Source organism: Miniopterus schreibersii, assembly GCF_964146895.1.
Source record: "Miniopterus schreibersii genome assembly, chromosome: 15".
In the NCBI taxonomy this organism is placed as follows: domain Eukaryota; kingdom Metazoa; phylum Chordata; class Mammalia; order Chiroptera; family Miniopteridae; genus Miniopterus; species Miniopterus schreibersii.
This window is the reverse complement of record NC_138115.1, coordinates 17,809,448-17,829,427: the sequence shown is the minus strand read 5'-3', so window position 1 is coordinate 17,829,427 and position 19,980 is coordinate 17,809,448. Positions and strand designations below refer to the sequence as shown.

Below are 19,980 nucleotides of genomic sequence, written 5' to 3'. Positions count from 1 at the left end.
CAGAGCATCAATTACAAAGACATTTTGTTGTTGTTGTTGTTGTTAATCCTCTCCCGAGGATATTTTTTCCATTGATTTTTCTAGAGAGAGTGGAAGGGAGGGAGACAGAGAGAGAGAAACATCGATGTGAGAGACACATCAATTGATTGGTTGCCTCCCACACTCACCCAACCAGGCAGACAGGGCCCAGACCAGTTGAGATGGAGCCTGCAACCAACATACGGGTCATTGACTAGAATCAGAATCGGAATCAAACCCAAGACCCTTCAGTCCACAGGCTGCCGCTCTAACCACTGAGCAAAACCGGCTAGGGCTACTAAGACATTTTTAAAAGGGAAAATTATTTCCTCATTCAACAAAATGCAGTTTTAAATTTTCCTGCTTTCCTCCTCATAAACTTTACAGATGCACCATTTCCCCCTTCTTTAGTACTGCATAGTACACATTTTTTCATGTTACTAAACTGATTGTTGTTGGTGTTCTTAACTGAGGAATAATTTATATATAGTAAAAATCACACTTTTTCATCAATAGTGTGACATCCACATATAGTTGTGCAACTGCCACCACATTCAAGATATAAAATATTTGCATTACCCTCTTTGTAGTCAATGGGATTGTTTCAATGGTTCCTAAAAGGGATTCTTTGCCTTTAAAGGAGGGAAAGTTGATCCCTAACAAAGGAAATATTATCTAATCACAAAACAGGCGCTACGAACCCTGGTTTTAACTTTCTGTGCAAGGGGATAAACTCAGTGCCAGCCTATAAGGGTTCATAGGTGTCTAACTTGCGTGCAGCTCCTCAAACGGTTAATTGCCTGGCGTTTCCAGCAATGGAGATGGAGCCTCTTTATTTTACTTCATTAAACTGCAGCGGCTAAAGAAGAAAGACTAAAACATTTAAATCACTGATATTAGGAAGATGTGATATCCAGAGATCCAGATATAACCTGGGCAATGGTGAAAACAACACAGAAACCCTGGGACAATCGGGGTCTTTCTGGAAAGAACTAGGGGTTGTGTCCCATCCCCTGAGTAAAGAAGAGCCAGGATTCCTACACATAAAGAAAAGTTGTTCTCTAAGGGGAGAAGGCAAGATCCTGGCTCAGTGTGGGCTGCAATTTGCCTCCTGACAAAGAGCAGAGCTTCTGGCTACAATTTGTTCTAGGGTCTGGAAAAAGCCTGTTTGAATGAAACCCGAATGGATGGCAACTTTCCAAACTACAAAGCAATGGAAGAAAAGCCCTCGGTGCCCCAGAGCACTCACTTCCCTGCAATCCCCGCTTCTTTATTTCACAGGCTATAAAGGCTGATGTAGAGTCGGCTTTGAATGGTTAGATGGCAACAAGGACAAATCTGGTGCCACGTCCTGGAACTGTTGGGCAGTGAATACATCCACTGAGATACCATTTTTTGGTTCCTCTTTACCTACAAAAATAACCACAGAAACAGCTGTAATCTACTGAATGTTGTCAGCCAAAAGAAATCTTTGCAGGGTATCTTTCAAGTTTTGTACTTCCTGTACCTTTCCCAAATTTCACTGTGAAGACTGAAGCTTTCTTCCAGCACTTGACTTCCTGAATTATTTTTGGAATGGAAAAGGTCACTTTTTCATATTTTAAGAGTGTCCTGAAATGGTTCATCCTGTTTCACATTCCTAGCCTGGCTCCCAGCCCTATTAGAGTTGGGCTCTCCTGGCTTCCAGTCCTAAAAGTGCCTTAAAGGATGGACTTTAAAAAGTGACTAAGAAAAGCTGGCTGCGGTGAGGGGGTGGACGGAGGGAAAAGCTTGCGATCTGAAGTGAATCACATTGCCTTCAAGAGCATCAGACTTGATTTTTATTTTTCCTCTTCTTTAAATCATTTCATTTATTTACTTAGTTTTCACACAAGTAAATACACATCCATTGCAAAAAATTTTTAAAAATATAAATAATTTTAAAAATATAGCATCCAAAAGTAGCTACTGTTACATTTGTTTTCATTATGGTAAAATATATACAACATAAATTTTATGTGAAACTTTTCAGATTTCCCCGTGAAATACATTTTTAATGGGTTCATAATATAATATTACTAATACAATGAACATGTTCCAGGTCAACAATATAGAACTAAACAATCATTTTGAATGAAATGTATTCATAAATTTACCAATCTAAATAAAGAGTGCTAATTGCTTATTTTTATTGTCACTAAAATTAAGATTTCTAAGGGTTAAACACTATAATTAATATAGAAGACATTAATATATGTTTTTAATAAAAGGTGGTATAAGGTATGGAGATATAGTTTCATTAAGGGAAACATAAATAATTTTATCTTGGTTATTTCAGAATGGGAAGAGAGAGAGAAAATATCAGTTCTTATAATTAAGCTGGCTAACATTAAGTTATCATAAGAATTTTTTAAAAATTAATCTTTACTATCAATGGCATATTTATATAAAGCTAAAACTCCTTTCATCTACTAAAAGGACAGTTTTCCTATGTCATTGGTCTGTTCTTGATAAGATCTTATAAAGTTTGTCGCATAAAAAAACAAAGTTCTGTATTTTATGTTGTCTTAATCTGGTCCTTAAGAAAATGGAACTCTCTCAATAAGAACTAAAATTTTGTTGACAATTATGTAACCTGTATTTGTCTTTAAAGTCTTTTATTGTCATTTGGTTAAATGGATAATTAAATATTATTTCCTAATGATCTGTGATCTTTTTGACCAAATATTTTAAAACTTTAAATATGTTTGACAAACTTCTTAAAATCACCTCAAAAGATTTGTTCTTTCTCTTTATAAAAGAAAAATATTAACGTAATTAGACTTACTTGGTATTTTAAATTACATGGGAAGTATTGTCAAATAAATAATGTTAAACCTTTGATTACATTTATATAGATTATTATTAATATAAATGTTCTAGAAATTATATAAAGTTCCTAAAATTCTGACTAGTCTTGATATAAAGCTAAAAAACTTAGATTTTTTTTCTCTGTTGCTGAAAGTTATGCATTTTATCATGTCTTTGAAATGTAAACAACTATGAACTAACCAAAACATTGCCCACAGAGACTGAAGGGGGAAAAAGGGGCCTTTTCAAAATACAGAACTAAGTGGGGTTTTTAAATAAACTTGGTAGAAAATAACAAGGATAGAACAAAATGACTATATATGAAAAATAATGTATATTTTTCAATTAAAAACATGTATGAAGTATAGAGATACACTTTTATTAAAGGAAAACAAAATGTGTTTTTTGGATAAGAAAAGACGTAAAGGACATGGGTTTATTTGTTTGTTTTCTGGTAAAGAAAAAGGTAATAATTTTGTCCTAAAAAATTATTGTTTCAAAATTAGAAAGAAAAAGATAGAACAAAAGCTGAAAAGTGTACAAAAGTTACACTTTTACATGGATATTGTAAAAAGTTTATGGAACTTATAGAAGATTCATGGAAAAGAAAGCTTGAGAAACGAATTTCATACAGGGTGGGGCAAAAGTAGGTTTACAGTTGTGAGTACTCAAAACAGAGTTTATTCTTGTTTTATTGTTTATTAATTATTGTATTGTTTTCCATAAGAACAACTGTAAGCCTACTTTTCCCCCCTTAATTTCTGACTGGAAAGATAATTCAACATCGAATATCATTTTTAAACCTATTTCATAGGTCAAAACATGCAGCTGATTACACACATTGTCAAGGATGTTTAAATGCCTGGTGATGTCAACCCCAGTAAAAGTACTAGATTTAAAAGAACAGTTTTTCCTGGGGCAGGTATTTCAATGACCACCAGAGCAACAGCCAACCAGGAAAAATCTTTTAATTCCCTTGCACAAGTTTTATTAGACAACAGAATTGCTCTTGACCATATCCTAGCTGAAAAAGTTGAGGTTTGATCTGTTCTTAAGACTTCCTGTTGTACTTGGATAAAACATCTCTAATAAAATAAAAATGGTCGGCCTGGCTGTCATGGCTCAGCGGTTGAGCATCGACCTAGAATCCAGGAGATTGCAGTTCGATTCCTAGTCTGGGCACATGCCCGGGTTGCGGGCTCAATCCCAAGTAGGAGCCATACAGGAGGCAGCCGATCAATGACTCTCATCATTGATGTTTCTCTCTCTCTCCCTCTCCCTTCCTCTCTCTGAAATCAATAAAGACATATTAAAATAAATAAATAAATAAAAATAAAAATGGTCAGATGACATGATACTATATAGAGAGAACCCTAAAGAGTCCATCAAAAAACTATTAGAACTAATAAATTAATTCATTTAAAGTAGCAGGATACAAAATTAATATTCAGAAATCAACTGCATTTTTATACACCAATAACAAAGTATAAGAAAGAAAAATTAAGAAAACAATCTTTTCCTGGCCAGTTTGGCTCAACAGTTAGAGTGTCGGCCTTCAGACTGAAGGGTCCTGGATTCGATTCAGCCAATGGCACATACCTCGGTTGCAGGCTCAATCCCCAGCCCTGGTCAGGGTGCATTCAGGAGGCAACAAATCAATGTGTCTCTCTCACACTGATGTTTCTCTCTCTCCCTTCCACTCTCTCTGGAAAGCAATGGAAAAAATATCCTCGGATGAGGGTTAAAAATAATAATAATCCTATTTACAATTGCATTTAAAAAATTAAATACCTAGGAATAAATTTAACCAAGGAGGTAAAAGACTTGTACTCAGAAAATTATAAAACATTGAAGAAAATGCAAACAAACGCAAGCATATATCGTGCTCATGGACAGGAAGAATTAATATTGTTAAAATGTCCGTACTACCCAAAGAAATCTACAGATTCAATGCAATCCCTGTCAAAATACAAGTGGCATTTCTCAGGGAACTGGAACAAATAATCCTAAAATGTATACGGAACCACAAAAGACTCTGAATAGCCTCGGCAATCTTGAGAAAGAAGAACAAAGTTGGAGGTATCACACTACCTAATACCAAACTATACTACAAGGCTTTAGGAATCAAAGCAGCATAGTTCTGCCCTGGCCATTATTGCTCAGTTGGTTGGAGCATTGTCCATACACCAAAAGGTGGCACATGGGTTCAATTCCTGGCCAGGGCTCATACCCAGGTCAGGCACGAAATGGACCCCTCTCTCTCTTTCTCGTTCTCTCTCTTCCCCCTCCCTACCTCCCTCCTTCCCCACTTTCCTATCTATGAGACCACTAAAAAATTTTTTAATTGAAAAAAAAACCCCACAGCATAGTACTGACACAAAAACAGACACATAGATCAATGGAACAGAATAGAGAGCCCAGAAATAAATCCATGCCTCTATGATCGATTAATCTATGGCAAAAGAGACAAGAATATATACAATGAGGTAAGGACAGTCTCTTCAATAAATAGTGTTTGAAAAACTGGAGTGATACATGCAAAGGAATGGAACTAGACCACTTTCTTATACCATATACAAGAATAAGCTCAAAATGGATTAAAGACTTAAATGTAAGACTTGAAACCATAAAACTCCTAGAAGAAAACATAGGCAGTAAATTCCCTGACTTTACTTTTAGTAATATTTTTTTGGATATGTCTCAATGGGCAAGGGAAACAAAAGAAAAAATAAACAAGTGGGACTACATCAAACTAAAAAGGTTTTGCACAGCAAAGGAAACCATCAACCAAATGAAAAGATAACCTACTGAATGAAGGACGATATTTTCTAATGATACATCCAATAAGTAGTTAATATCCAAAATATATAGGAATTCATATAATTTAACACCAAAAAAGACAATCCGATTAAGGGCAGAGGACCTCAATAGACATTTCTTGAAAGAAGACATACAGATGGCCAATAGTTACTTGAGAAGATGGTCAACATCACTAATCATCAGAGAGATGCAAATTAAAACCCCAGTGAGCTTATCACCTCACACCTGTCAGAATGGCTACCATCAACTAAACCAACAAACAATAAGTGTTGTTGAGGCTGTGGAGAAAAGGGAACCCTTGTGCACTGCAGGTGGGATTGCAAATTGGTTCAGCTATGAAAAACAGTACAGAGGTTTCTCAAAAAATTAAAAATAGAACTAACAGATGACCTGGCAATTCCACTTCTGGGTGTTTATCCAAAAAAAAGAAATATCCAAAACACTAATTTGAAAATACATATTCATCCCTATGTTCATTGAAGCCTTATTTACAATAGGTGTGATACAGAAGCAACCTAAGTGTCCAGGGATGCATGAGCGCGTAAAGAAACTGTGATACATACATATGTATGTATCTCCACTATGAAGAAGAATAAAATCTTACCATTTGCTACAAAACAGATGGACCTAGAGGGTATTACGTTAAGTGAAATAAACCTGAAAGAGAAAGACAAATACCATATGATTTCATTTATATGTTCAAATCAAAAAATAAACTAGTAAGCAAGACAAGCAAACTTATAGATGCAGAGGACTAATTAATAGGTTGCCAGATGGGAGGGGGTTGGTGGGCTGGATGAAAAAGATGAAGGGATGTAAATTGGCAGTTAGAAAGTCGTCCCGGGGTCGTAAAGTACAGCATAGGGAATATAGTCAATAATACTGTAATAACTGTGTATGGCATGAGTTGAGAACTGTACTAGATTTATTGAGATGATCACTTCCTAAGTTATAGAAATGTCTAACCACTACGCTGAACACCTGAAACTAATATAATATTGAATGTCAACTGTAAATTTTTTTTTTTTTTTAGAGAGAGAGGAAGGGAGAGGGAAAGAGAAATAGAAACTTTGATAAGAGAGAAACATGGATCGGCTGCCTCCTGCACAACCCCTACTGGGGATCAAGCCCGCAACCCGGGCATGTTCCCAGACTGGGAATCGAACTCGTGACCTCTCTGTGCATGGGATGGTGTTCAACCAACTGAGTCACACTGGCCAGGGATGAAAACTTTTCAATTAAAGTAAATAAAATAAAAGAGAACAGAAAGGTAAAAATAAATAAATAAGGACCTCTATAAAATCCAGACACAAGCCACATGATTCAATACAATGCCCACTAGCACCTCATGGTTTTTTATTATCTTCAGCTCACTGCCCCCAGATATTGCCTCCTGGGTCAGACCTGTTCTTAAATTTTGAATTAACATTTTGGTTGTTATTCTAGAAATGTTTGCTGTTATAAATCTTTGTTCATTTTACAAAGTTTGATGTTATAAAAACACCACTGTAATAATGGTGCTCAATGTTTTAAGATAATCACTAAAGCCTATAAGACTTCATATAAGAAACCTCAAGAAACTACAGAAGACGTTTGCCCTTAAAGAAATATGATGGTTGCCCGGCCAGGCATGGCTCAGCGGTTGAGTGTCGACCTAGGATCCAGGCGATCAGGGTTCGATTCCCGGTCGGGGCACATGCCCGGGTTGTGGGCTCGATCAATGACTCTCTCATCATTGATGTTTCTGTCTCTCTCTCTCCCTCTCCTTTCCTCTCTCTGAAATCAATAAAGATATATTTTTTAAAAAAAGAAAAAGAAATATGATGGTTAATAAAGCCTGCCTCGCCCTGGCCAGGTGGTTTGGTTGGCTGGTCCCATGCACCAAAAGGTTGTGGGTCCCATCCCCGGTCAGGGCATGTATGAGAGGCAACTGATGAATATTTTTCTCTCTTTCTCCCTTCCTCTCTCTCTCTTAAAAAAAATCAGTAGAAACATATCCTTGGGTGACGATTAATAATAATAATAATTAATAATAATAATAATAATAATAATAAAGCCTGCCTCTGTTCTGGTGCTCTTATTGCTCAAATATAGCCTAAGGCTCCTAAGGGGTGGGGGGGTGGGAGGGGACACACAAACACACTTTCCCTGCTACATGGGACATGACAAACTGGGAATGAGCCTTCCAGGCCGCCAGGGACCAACAATGAATGGCATAACATACTGAAAAATGAGCCATCCTCACAAGAGAGAACCAGCAATATTCTTAATAACTGATCAGTGATTCTCTCCAATGGTTGATCAGCAATGCTTTCAAGATTAAATGCTTCCCTTTTAATCAAGGGGGAAAAATATTTAAACAATGCCACTTTAAAATGGAGTTGGAGCTGTCATCCCAGAAAAATGGCCTTTCATGTCTTAACGTCTCAAACTCTTGGAGTATTAAAACAGGTGAAAATAACCTTTGGACTGAGCCTAAAGCAACATTATATCCCAAAGAACTATTTACAAAGGTATCAAGAAAGCAGGTATTATAACTACCAGACTAATGACTATCAGAGTAAAAATTTTAAACTTTAGAATTAGCGTTGCTATGTTAGTTTATCTGCATCAATAAAAATGCCTTCCTTCTATTGATGTAATTGTTCCCCTTCCCTTTCTCATAAATGCCCCTTTCCTTTGTCTCCTAATTGGAACACTACTTGGGTTTCTGCCTGAATCAGTGCTTCCTGAATAACTATTCTTTTTTTTTTTTTTCTTCTAATCTCAAATAAATGCTTATTGCCTCTCACTTTGGCCTTTTATTTTTAGGTTAACATAGTTGTCCGATTCAGTGATCACGTTTAAGTGTTTACTTTCCTGGCCTTATCTGTGACATTAACAATGTTGACCACTCCTCCCTGAAACTCTTCTCCATGGCTCCCTTGGAAAGGTTCTGTGGTGGGTTGAATTGTGTCCCCCCCAAAAGATACATTGAAGTCCTCACCTCTAGTACCCCAGAATGTGACCATATTTGGAAACAGGGTTATTGTAGACGTAATTAGTTAAGATAAAGTCATACTGGAGTAGGGTGGGCCCTAAATACAATATGACTGGTGTCCTTATAAGAAGAGAGATCCCTGGCCCGTGTGGCTCGGTGGTTGGAGTGTCGGCCTACGCACCGAAGGGTGGCGGGTTCGATTTTCAGTCAGGGGCACATATCTGGGTTGCAGTTTCAATCCCTGCCCTGGTTGGGGTGAGTGGGGGAGGCAGCCAATCGATGTGCCTCTCTCACATAGATGTTTCTCTCCCTCTCTCCCTCCTTCCCTACCTCCCTTTCTCCCTAAAAAATTAATGGAAAGGATATCCTTGGGTGAGGGTTAACAAAAAATAAAACATAAAGGAAGAGAGAGACACACAGAAAGTAGATGGCCATGTTGATGCCGTTGTAATAACTTGGTAATTATTTAACAGGAGTTAAGGGAAGACTAGATAATACAGGCAGGCCACTTGTACAGCTTTGCCAGAAAGTTACAGGTTAACGCTCTCCAAGCCTGTTCCCCGCTGATCCATGGGGGAAGGGGCTGGACAAAAGCAATTTAGACGCCTGCCCAGGAAGGGAAGGTGCCTACCTCTCTGCCAGTCACACCTGGAAACAAATTAGTGGCCAGGATGGGTGTGGCCCCTGCAAGTGCACAAAACCTGAATATTTAAACTTCCCAACAAAGGAAGTTCCCTCTCTCCCCTCTGGCTCTCCTGGTTCCTGTGACTTCTGCTGCAGGGGGATGCGCTCCCCTGCGCCCACGTGGCTCATGGCCCCGTGGGACTCCACACAAAGGATTAATGGACTTTAATTGTCTTGGATGCTGAACTAGGCCTGGCTGCAAATGGAACGGAAGCTCTGGACACTGGCCTTACTTTTGGCTCCACTGGAACCCCAGCTGTTCCTTTTTCAGGACAGGCTTAAGGGTCGGGGGACTTTGCAACCACACAAATAAAGCCTTTTTCCATATCTCATTCTCCCATGGGGGCTTCTGAAAATTCTTATTTCAGTGGTACCCCAAGAACCTCGCTCTCAGGAGTGACGAGAAAATTTGATTCTCTGATAACAATGTGACCACGGAGGCAGAGATTAGAGTTGCTCCTACAGATTTCAGAGGGAGCGTGGCCCTGCTTGATTTTGGACTCCTAGCCTCCAGAACTGGGAGGCAATAAAATTCTATTGTTTTAAGCCACCCAGGTTGTGTGACTTTCTTATGGCAGCCTTAGGACACTAACACAGGGTCCTTGTAATCTATACACCAACCCTACAGCCATCCTATCTTGAGATTACTTGTTATGTTAAATAACAATTTTTTCTTATTGTTTAAGCTAGTTGGATAGGGTTGTTTTGTTTGTTTGTTTGTTTTTCCAGATTTATTGCAATGTACTTGACACACAGCATTGTGTAAGTTTAAGGTGCTGACAAGGAGAAAATTCTGAGGGGTCCTAAATTAAATTACATTACATTAAATTAAATTATAGCAGGCGGGAGGGTGGAAGGAAGAGACAAGGGAGGTTAAATCAGTTAACAGCTGCAGGCCGAAAACCAGCAAGACCGCTTACATTCCTGAATGTATGTTGAAACTCTGAATTAACCTCCAGGTGGTTATTCCCATGATTATCTAGAGAATAGCTGACCACCAGACACCACCACATTCCGCTTAGGCATGAACTCCCCGGACTCTTGCCTGCAACCAATCCAAAAGAACAAACACTTCCTTACCGACCGTGCACCTGTCGCAGAACCAGCCCCGCTTCACCTTCCCCCACCTCCTTTATCTATAGCCAATGTAAATTCTTTTAAAACAACTTACATCTTTCTTCTCCAAACTCTGTCGGCTCCGGGACAGCAGACAGGTTTGTCTTCTCCATCTCGCCCTGACGCTGCTTGTTTAGATGGTATGTCCCAGGACCTGCTCCACTTTCTGGCCAGCATGTGGCTCAATAAACCCTTACTTTCAGAAAAGCTTTTAGCTGAAAAGGTTTTTATCAGTGTACAATGTGATGATTTGATCCACTTGTATATTGTGAAATGATTACAATAGGGTTAGGATTGGCCCACTTATTAAATTTTTATATTTCATGATACACAGTTTAAAGTGAATCTGTCCTAAGCCATATATCTTCTTTCTAAAACTGATGGCTCCTTACAAATCCCAATTCTTTGAGATAAATTTGAGTTAGAGTGCCCAGTGGGACTTCTCTGGAACTTGATTAAGTCTGTTTGGGAAGAAAAATTTCCCCTTATTACCTTTTAGGTTAGTTGGCCGATTTAATAATTAAATTGACATAAGACAGACAAACAAGAGAAAAACAAATTTAACTATATATATACAGGGTGGGACAAAAGTAGTTTTACAGTTATTTGTATGGAAAATAATACAATAATTTATAAATAGTAATATAAGAATGAACTGTTTCACCTGCTCACAACTGTAAACCTATTGTTGCCCCACCCTGTGTGTACTGAAGTCCCACAAAGAGACTTCAAGGCAGTCAGGCAATTGAGGCTTTTATACCATCCTGAGCTAAGGAGAAGGTGGGAGTGTGGAGTTTCAAACGGGAGGAACACAATTCACAAGAAGATAACACAATTCACGAGAAGAGCAAAACTTTGGTAAACAAATGTTTGCCACACCAGGCAGACAAGTCTTTCTGCTGTACAAAGTTATCTCTGATAACAGCTCTCTTCCTTGTATACACCCCCCTTTTTAAATTCTTTCAGGCAGTTAATGGAGAAAAAAGCTTTTCCCAAGCCTGCTGGCTCTTAATTGCCTTCAGCTCAAAACAATCCACATGCCAAAGTGGCACGTTATGGGGAGGCTTATTCTGCTCCCCCTCAACTTTTTACACAAGCCTTCACAATACCTAAAGTCAGGGAAGGCTGTGTGTGTGTGTGTGTGTGTGTGTGTGTGTGTGTGTGTGTGTGTGTGTAAGCTAAATTGCCAAAGAGGAAAAGCAGAATGCTGGAACATGACTGCAATCCACAGTAATTTTGAGTAGCATGTTTCAGTTGTTACACAGTCACATACAACTGCTTCTTACCTGACAAATTGCTTGATTTGCTAAATGAAGGCATCTTTTCACTTACCACCAAGGGGAAACAAATGGTCTATGATGACCACGAGCAGAGGTAACATTTTACATCAAGTGAAAATTACAAACCTCTTCTGTGGAGTCAAAGGCAACCTCAGCAATGGTTTTTATTCATTGAAACATATTTTCTATTTGTTTCTTGTTTTAATTTTCTTATGATAATCAAACTAATATATGCTTAAAATCATTTTAAAAGAGTAGAACATTTGCCCTGGCCAGTGAGGCTCAGTTGGTTGAGCTTCCCTGGTTCAATCCCCAACCCGAGCACAGGGTTGTGGGCTCAATCCCCAGTAGGGGGCATGCAGCAGGCAGCTAATGGATGGTTCTCTCATCAGTGTTTCTCCCTTCCTCTCTCTAAAATCAATAAAAACATATTTTTTTAAAAAGATAAGAACACTTGATTTTTTTTTTTTTTTGCAAGGAGCCTGGGGCTGACTTCATATAATTCATGCAGCTTGCGCCACTCCTGAATTACATGCTATGCTTAGTTTTCCCAAGGGATCAGCCTGTAGGAGACTGAAACTGTGGCCTTCAGCTACCGAGTGAGCCGAGTCTAGGGTTTCTAGGCCTCTTGCTTAAAAGCTCTCCTGTGCCAAGTGGCCAGGACATGCCCTTCTAGCAGGGGAGCTCAGACTTTCCCTTATAGCCTCAGTACTGCTCCGGAGACACAATGCCACATCCGCCTCACCCAATGTGTAACACTGGCATTCCTAACATGCGGCCCCTGACGACTTCCTCAGACAGGTCCTGAAACTCCTGGGCTATGGGGCCCAGATGAAAGGAGGGCATCTTCTCCGGGTAGTAGGACTGACTACATAATTTGCAGGACCCAGTGCAAAATAAAAATATGGGCTCCCCCTCAAAAAACTGTTAAGAATTGCAGGACAGGAACAGCAGACTATTAAACCAAGTGCAGGACCCCTCTGACCTTGGTTCCCTGTGTGACTGCATAGGTCACATACCCATTAATCTGGCCCAGCTCGGAAATAGTACAGCCACAACTTTGAGCCTTTCTATATGCACTTTTAGACACATTTACTGCTCTTAACCCATTTTGATGAAGACTCTGGGGTTTTGTGAGGTTAAGTAATTTTCCCAAGGTCACACAGCCAGTAAGCCCTAGAGTCTGGATTTGCACTCTCCAGCCCTGCTTCCAGGGCAAAGGGTAGGTAATTGTTTCACATTTAACAGAGTCCATTGTAGCTAAACAATGCCTTCTTGTTGTGGAAGGAAGGGATAGGATCTTCCCTGATAAGCCTAGACTGCTCACAGCCAGGAAAAACTGCCTAGAGTCCGAGAGCCTCTAAAAGTATACAACTGTTTCAAAAGGCTTAACTACCATTTCTGACAACCCAGCCCATACAGCTTTAGCAGCCTCTCCTCACAGTCACTCACCAGTACCCATGAGCTGTTTGTTTTCTCCCCTACCCCTCCTTTCAGGAAAAATAGCTTTAAGGGGTTTTAGAGTCCTTACTTAACAGCTCTATTCTCTCCTGCCTCCAGCACCGCCTGACCCTCTCCTTCCCCCTGAACTACCCTTCACAATACCATTCTAGCACCAGAGCTTTGGGTCTCCCAGAGCACGCCCACCTTGGGCCTGCGCTGGCACAGTGTCCAGCAGTTCAGAGCCCAAGGGGGGCAGGCAGAGGGGGATCCTGAAAGCTCACTGCAGAGCTCTTCCATGCCTGGGTGCAGACTCTTGTGAGGCATTAGGGGCTGAGTGCTTAGAAAGAGGGGCTGCACCTCAAGGCCCAGGATGTAAAGGACAAGTGGAGAAATGGCCATGAAGACCGGGAGCATGGGAGAAGGCAGCTGTGTCCAGTTTGGAGCTACGACCGACTAACACAATACTTTTCAGGGCTGAAGTAATCAAACTGAGAACACCTCATTGGAGGAAAGACTGAACACATTCCTGTTCGCTATTTTTATTTCTGGTTCTAAGTCAGTCCTACATTTCCTGCTGGTCCTAAATTCTTGCAATTTTTTTTTCTCTCTCCAGTCACAGGTAAAGTGCAATAAAAGGGGTGGGGGCAGAAGTCACATAAACCGATGGAATAAAAATCTGCCCAGCCGCAGGAGCCCAAGATTGATACAAAGAATTTCTCCTTGTGGAAGCTGCTTTCTGCTTTGTGCCCCTGCTTTGTGGTGCTAATTAGTGCACAGGACTCTCCTGAGTTTGTGTGTACACAGCAAAATGTTCTTCATCTCTTCATTGTTGTAACTCATGAAAAAGTGTGCAAGCCTGGACAGTGGGTGACCTGAAGCACATTGGTACATCTGGCAAGATGAATGCCAATGAGAACCAACATTTTCTGCATGATCTGACAAGATCTAGCTTCTAATATGCAGGTCTTCATTTCTTTCTTTCTTTTTTTAATTGATTTTTTAGAGAGGGAGGAGAGGGGGAGAGAAAAAGAGAAACATCGATTTGTTGTTCCACTCATCTATGCATTTATTGGTTGATTCTTGTACGAGCCCTGACCCAGGACTGAATCAGGACGATGTTCTAACCAGCTGAGCTCCCAGGTCAGGGAGCAGGTCTTCATTTCTTTACAATTTTTTTAACCCTCACCCGAGTATATTTTTCCCATTGCTTTTCACAGAATGGGAGAGCAAGAGAGAAACATCAAAGTAAGAGACACACATTATTGGTTGCCTCCCATACGCACCAAAATCGAACCCAGGACCCTTCAGTCTGGGAGGGGGGATGCTCTAACCACTGAGCAAAACTATCCAGTGCCGCAGGTCTTCATTTCTGAAACTAAGTTTCAACAGGACCAAGTGAGCTTATCAACCAGGGTAGGCTATGTTATGGTGCAATAACACAAACCCTCATATCTTTGTGATTTAAACATCAAAGGTTTATTTTCTACTTTCAATACACATCCATTGTGGGCTGGCAGGGTGACTCTTCCTATCAGTCACTCAGGGTCTCAGGTTGGCAGAGAAGCCATATTTTTTTTAAATATATCTTTATTGATTTCAGAGAGGAAAGGAGAGGGAGAGAGATAGATAGAAACACCAATGATGAGAGTCACTGATCGGCTGCCTCCCACACTCCCCAGACTGGGGATCGAGCCCGCAACCCGGGCACATGCTGACCGGGACTTGAACCCCGATCGCCTGGATCCTAGGTCGACGCTCAACCCGAGCCACGCCCAGCCGGATGAGAAGCCGTATCTTGAATGTTGCCAGTTGCCAGATCCAAGGGGAAAAAATGCTCAGGAAAGTCTCCAGGGCAATTAAATGCCCAGAAATGACTCACATCACTTCCACGCACAACTCATTAGCCAGAACTAGTTGACTGACTGCACTCAACCACAAGGGGGCCAGGAAGTGCTGGAAGGGGAGAGACCTGCACTTTCTGGTAAACCCCTCTACTGGTTGGAAGTTGGAGGACAACAGGATGAATGTTCATAGAAGGGCAGGTGCTTTAGGGGTGCGACTGCTGGCTCTGCTGCGGTAACAACATGAAGTAACACTTCAAACCTCCTCAGGCATCTGAAACCTCAAATGGCTGCACATCCTGTGTGTTCAGCTTCTTCAACAAACAGGATTTACTTACAGCGAAGTTTCAGGTCCGAAAGCCCAAGACTGAGCACCATTCACTACCCGACCACCACCTTGAGCTGGGAAGTGTGGGTGAGTTTCAGATTTACAAGGACCAAGTACTTTATCCATAATGAATTTCTGAGATTCAGCACTGTTAGTGGAGATGGGTACCACTATTTGCCACCTTCCCCTGGTCACTGACTATCCAACATCACCCAGGAACAACCTCCTCCTTTGCTCTAAAAGAGAATAGATTAAAGCTTAACTTGAATAAATTCAGCAAACCCTCCCCCAGTAGCATATGTGTAATTCAGCTGCTCGAATGGGAAAAACTTATAATCTATTTAAATAGCCTTTCAAGTTTCCTCTAGTCATAAAATAGCATCTCAAAAAATAACATGTATGCAGCCTTAATAATATTAGAATGAATATCATTAATGTTTATAAGTACTATAGATTTATTTGTATAAATTCTCTTATCAATGTATATTTAGATTGCTTTACACTCAGAAAATCTCTGGGATGAATATCTCTTCCTATCTATGGATGGGGATCAGAGTAGGTCACCCAAAATATGCCACTTTGGCATAAGGATTATTTTAAGCTGAAGGCAGCTGAGAAACAGCAGACATACAAAGGGCTCCCTGCCCTCCTCCTTTTTACCTAAGAGCAGGACATAAATTTCCCATGAGAAATTTTCCCATCCCTGTACCAGGAGATAGGGAGCCACTGCCAAGATGAATCTGTGCAAACAAATCTTACTAAAATCTTACTAAAAACCCTTATCTTCCTTAGTTTCCCCCATATTTCCCCACAATGTACTGCCCCTCAAAGGTCACACCCCCTCTGCCTTGTCCCATCTCCACAATTTATCACTGTTTGTTAAGAATGGTATATAAGCTCTCAGGCCTAATGGCTTCTTTGGAGTTCTCACTCCACTTCTGTGAGCAGCCCCCCATATGCATATAAGCCTCTTTCTCCCGTTAATCGGTCTTCTGTCAGTTTAATTTGTAGGGCCTCAGCCACTGAACCTAAGACTGTAAAGGAAAAAGTTTTTCCCTCCCCTACAACATTTTCATCCACAGATCCAATTATTTCCTTGGACTGAAATTGCACGTCATGTTTTTGACAATGATATTTATTGCCAAAGTACTCTTAAAGAGACTGTAGACATATTCCAGGTATGTGTTATTCTGATGAGGTGAATTGTTTTCTTAGACCTAAATCCCACTACTTCACGAAGCCTTCTACTTCCACTCGCCACCATCTCTTTTCCTTTTGTGAAATCCTTCCCATCTAGGGTCTGCAGCAGTTTGTAGCTGAGCACTTCACTGTTGTCTTAATTCATTTTTAAAATAGAAGAAGAGCCCCGGACAGGTGGCTCAGTTGGTTGAAGCATTTCGCATTTGATCCTTGCTCAGGGTGCATAGGGGAGGCAACTAGTTGATGTTTCTGTCTCCCATTGATGTTTCTCTCTCTGAAAACCAATGAAAGAACATTAAAAACAAACAAACAAAAAACCCTAAAAAAAGAAGAAATTCCAGTCACAATTTTGAAAATGAAATGTATTTTAATACACACTGCCTTTATAATTATTCAAAGTGTGTGTATACATTTTTTTGGGACACCCTGTATTTGTGCCTGGTCCTACACAAGGCAGTACAAACACAAATATGAATTAGAGCAAGTTATCACATTCCAAAAGCTCACAGTCGGGTGGGCATCTAAACATTTTGCTGTTGTTAAATGCACCTTGTGAGTAGTTGTGGGGTGCAGTCGGAGGTTAAAAAATGGGTACAATTAGTCCCCTGCCTACTGTCTGACAGAACAGTACTGGCACAGTAAATGGTGTCTGTTTATGAGTCTCGGGCACTAATTAGAGAGGTGCTCAAATTTACACTTCTCTCAGCAATGTGGGAATGTAATTGCAAAAGCAGAGTAAGTTTCCCATCTGAAAGAACCACTTCTTACTCATCCCAGCAGCTGCAGCATTTGGCCCACATAGAAGACACTCGGAAATGTCTGTTGAATGACGGCGGAGTGAATAAATGCATGGATGGATGAAGGCAGCTTACTGTAAGCAAGGACAAACTCAAATTTTAAGTATTTACAATCTCCCCAAATCTACAGAAGGCAGATCTGGGGATGTAAAGTACAGCACAGGGAATATAGTCAATAGTATTATAATAACTATGTATGAAGCCAGGTGGGTACTGAAAATATCGGGGGGGTGGAGGGGGACAGGACTTTGTAAAGTATGTGATTGTCTAACCACTATGCTGTACACCTGAAACTAATACAAAATAATACTGAATGTAAACTGTAATTGAAAAATAAAATAATAATAAAGAAGGCAACACCTTCTGATGGCGCCTTTGTTTGGATGACGGGGTGGAGAAGCACTGAGGAGCAGTTGGTAGGGAATAAAAGGTCCTCTAGTATAAAGGAAAAGAAAAATCCTGGGAGATGGCTACGAAGGGGGGAGGAGGGGTTCATGACAAAAGCAGAGCATAGTCTGGAGACCTATGGAGAGATGTGGCAGCTGCTACAGCGCACGGGTGTGAGAGATACGTTTTAAGACTTTTAGGAAGTCTGTTCTAAGTGATTTGTCATGTAACTCCCTCTCCCATCGCCCCAAAAAACATTAAGTAAAAACAGTGTGCTCTCGTGTGGGCGTGAGCACAGGGTGGGAGCAGGGAGGCAGGCCCAGGGCTGAGGCTCACAGACCTGAACTCTTGCTGAGTCAGAGCCGTTATTTGGTGACCCAAGGGGAAGAGGGAGGGGACACCAATGAGTTACGCGGGACTACAGCGGTGGGGAGGGTCTAGGGTGACATCACCTGGCTCCAGAAGGGGTGGGCAGTCAGGAAATAAGTGATTCCCCGCCCGTCTGCGCAGCACGGCGCCCGGGGCCCGGAGCTCGGGATGTATTTTCTGACTGAATACATCGCACAGGATTGAGGCGCGGACGGATCATGGCAATCAGTGAGGCGGAAATTACTACCCCCAAGGCAGAGATGAAGAGAGTGAGGCGCGAAGTCACTCACTGGGTCCAGGTATCTCCGCGGTCTGGGCGGAAGCCGGGCGGAGCTAAAGCCGCATTTCTCACTCCAGTTTCTCCCGCGCTCCTCCGAACGCCAATTCACACCCGGGTACCCCAGCCCCGCCCCACGCAACCGCACTTCCGGGCCTCGCCCCGCCCACCCGCGGGTACTTCCGGTATCCCGCGCGAGAAGCTGCAGCCTCGAGCTATGGGTAAGTCTGCGCTGCGAGAACTTACAGAAGCAATCCTTGAGCAGGGCCACAGCCGGTCCAGGCGACAGTGGGCTCCTATTTTTAGGGTTACTACTGAACATTACGCACCCGCCATTTCCGTCGCAAAGTCCTGCAGGCCAGGATGTGGGTGACGTCACTTCCTGTGCCTTGCGAGCAGGCGAAGGCCAGAAGTGGCTTCAGCTCCACCTGGCGGCTGGGAGGAGTCACGGCGGATCTCGGAATATCCAGGTTTCGCGCTGTAGTGCCTTGCCTGGGCGTTTGAGAAGGTGTCCCGATTAGAGTTGATGGGTTTAGCAAATAAAAATACAGGACATCTAAAAAAATAAAAATAAAATAAATGCAGAACGTCTGGTTAAATTTGAATATCAGGTAAACAACAAATAACATCTCAGCATAGGTATGTTCCAAATATTCTATGGGACACCCCTGTATTAAAACAATTCTTGATCACTAAGTTGTACACCTGAAACTAATATAACATTGTTAAATGTTTGTTAAGAAAAAAATTCCTCAATTATGTGAAATTCAGATTTAACTGGGCGTTCCCTATTTTCTCTGGCAACCTTAACCTTGAGCACCCTCTTGCCCTGGGCTCTGCTATCCAGTAGCAAGGCTGGGGATCCACTAGGCCTGTGTCCACCTGGGAAATAAGTACAAAGTTCACCCAGGCTGAAAAAATCAGCTGTTGCTAGATGCTAAGATGCTTTTAACTCCAAGCCTAATGGGGACCAGCTCCAGGAGCCCCCTGGCAAAAGCTGGGCCCATTTTTGGAGTCCTCATCATGGTGCTGTGTTCCCTTTCACAACTGGGGTCAAACAGAGTTGGTCTCTTATGGGAAAGCTGAAAACCAGCAGGCTCAGTGGTCGAGGGCTAGAAGTTGCCAGGTTTTGTGAGTGTGGGATAAATTGGTGTTTGGGATTTCAGGTTTTCTGTGTTAACAGTGGACAGCTTCAGAGAGCCCAGGAGTTTCAAGAGGAAAGTATTAGTCTTAATTTCATCCCACTTCTCATTTTGCAGATGAGGCCCAGTGAGAGAAATTTAGCTCTTCTAACCACCCAGAAAACCTGTGGCAGAGCTGGAACCTGATTCCCAGCCTTCTTCTCCTGCTCTGTCCACACTTGTTGCTACAGTCAACTGGCAGCATTTATGGTGGGCATTTATTAAAGTATCTGCCTTTTTAAAGATAAGCTCTTTGGGGTTTTTTTGTCCCTAAATTTCTCTACAGCCTCCTGACCTTCACCTCAAGGCTTCTTTAACCTTTACCCTGCCCCGTGGGGAAAATGATTATTTGGGCTCAGCTGTGGAAGCCTGGCCTTTCCCTGCTGTAGCCACTTGGCTCTCACCCCTGTGTGTGGTGTGGCCCAAGACT

At 41.4% G+C, this 19,980-nt stretch overlaps 1 long non-coding RNA gene across 4 annotated transcripts in view; it reads right to left on the bottom strand.

Annotated features, from left to right (window-relative positions):
• Positions 1 to 19,980, bottom strand: part of LOC308567757 — a 319,467-nt gene that overhangs the window by 298,846 nt on the left and 641 nt on the right. For 2 of the 4 annotated variants that reach the window (XR_014000368.1, XR_014000371.1), the window contains exon 2: positions 16,887 to 18,856. This is a non-coding gene — a long non-coding RNA (uncharacterized lncRNA). Of the gene's footprint in view, positions 1 to 16,886; positions 18,857 to 19,980 lie in introns of those variants that run through there. The other 2 variants (XR_014000369.1, XR_014000370.1) reach the window with 2 other exon arrangements.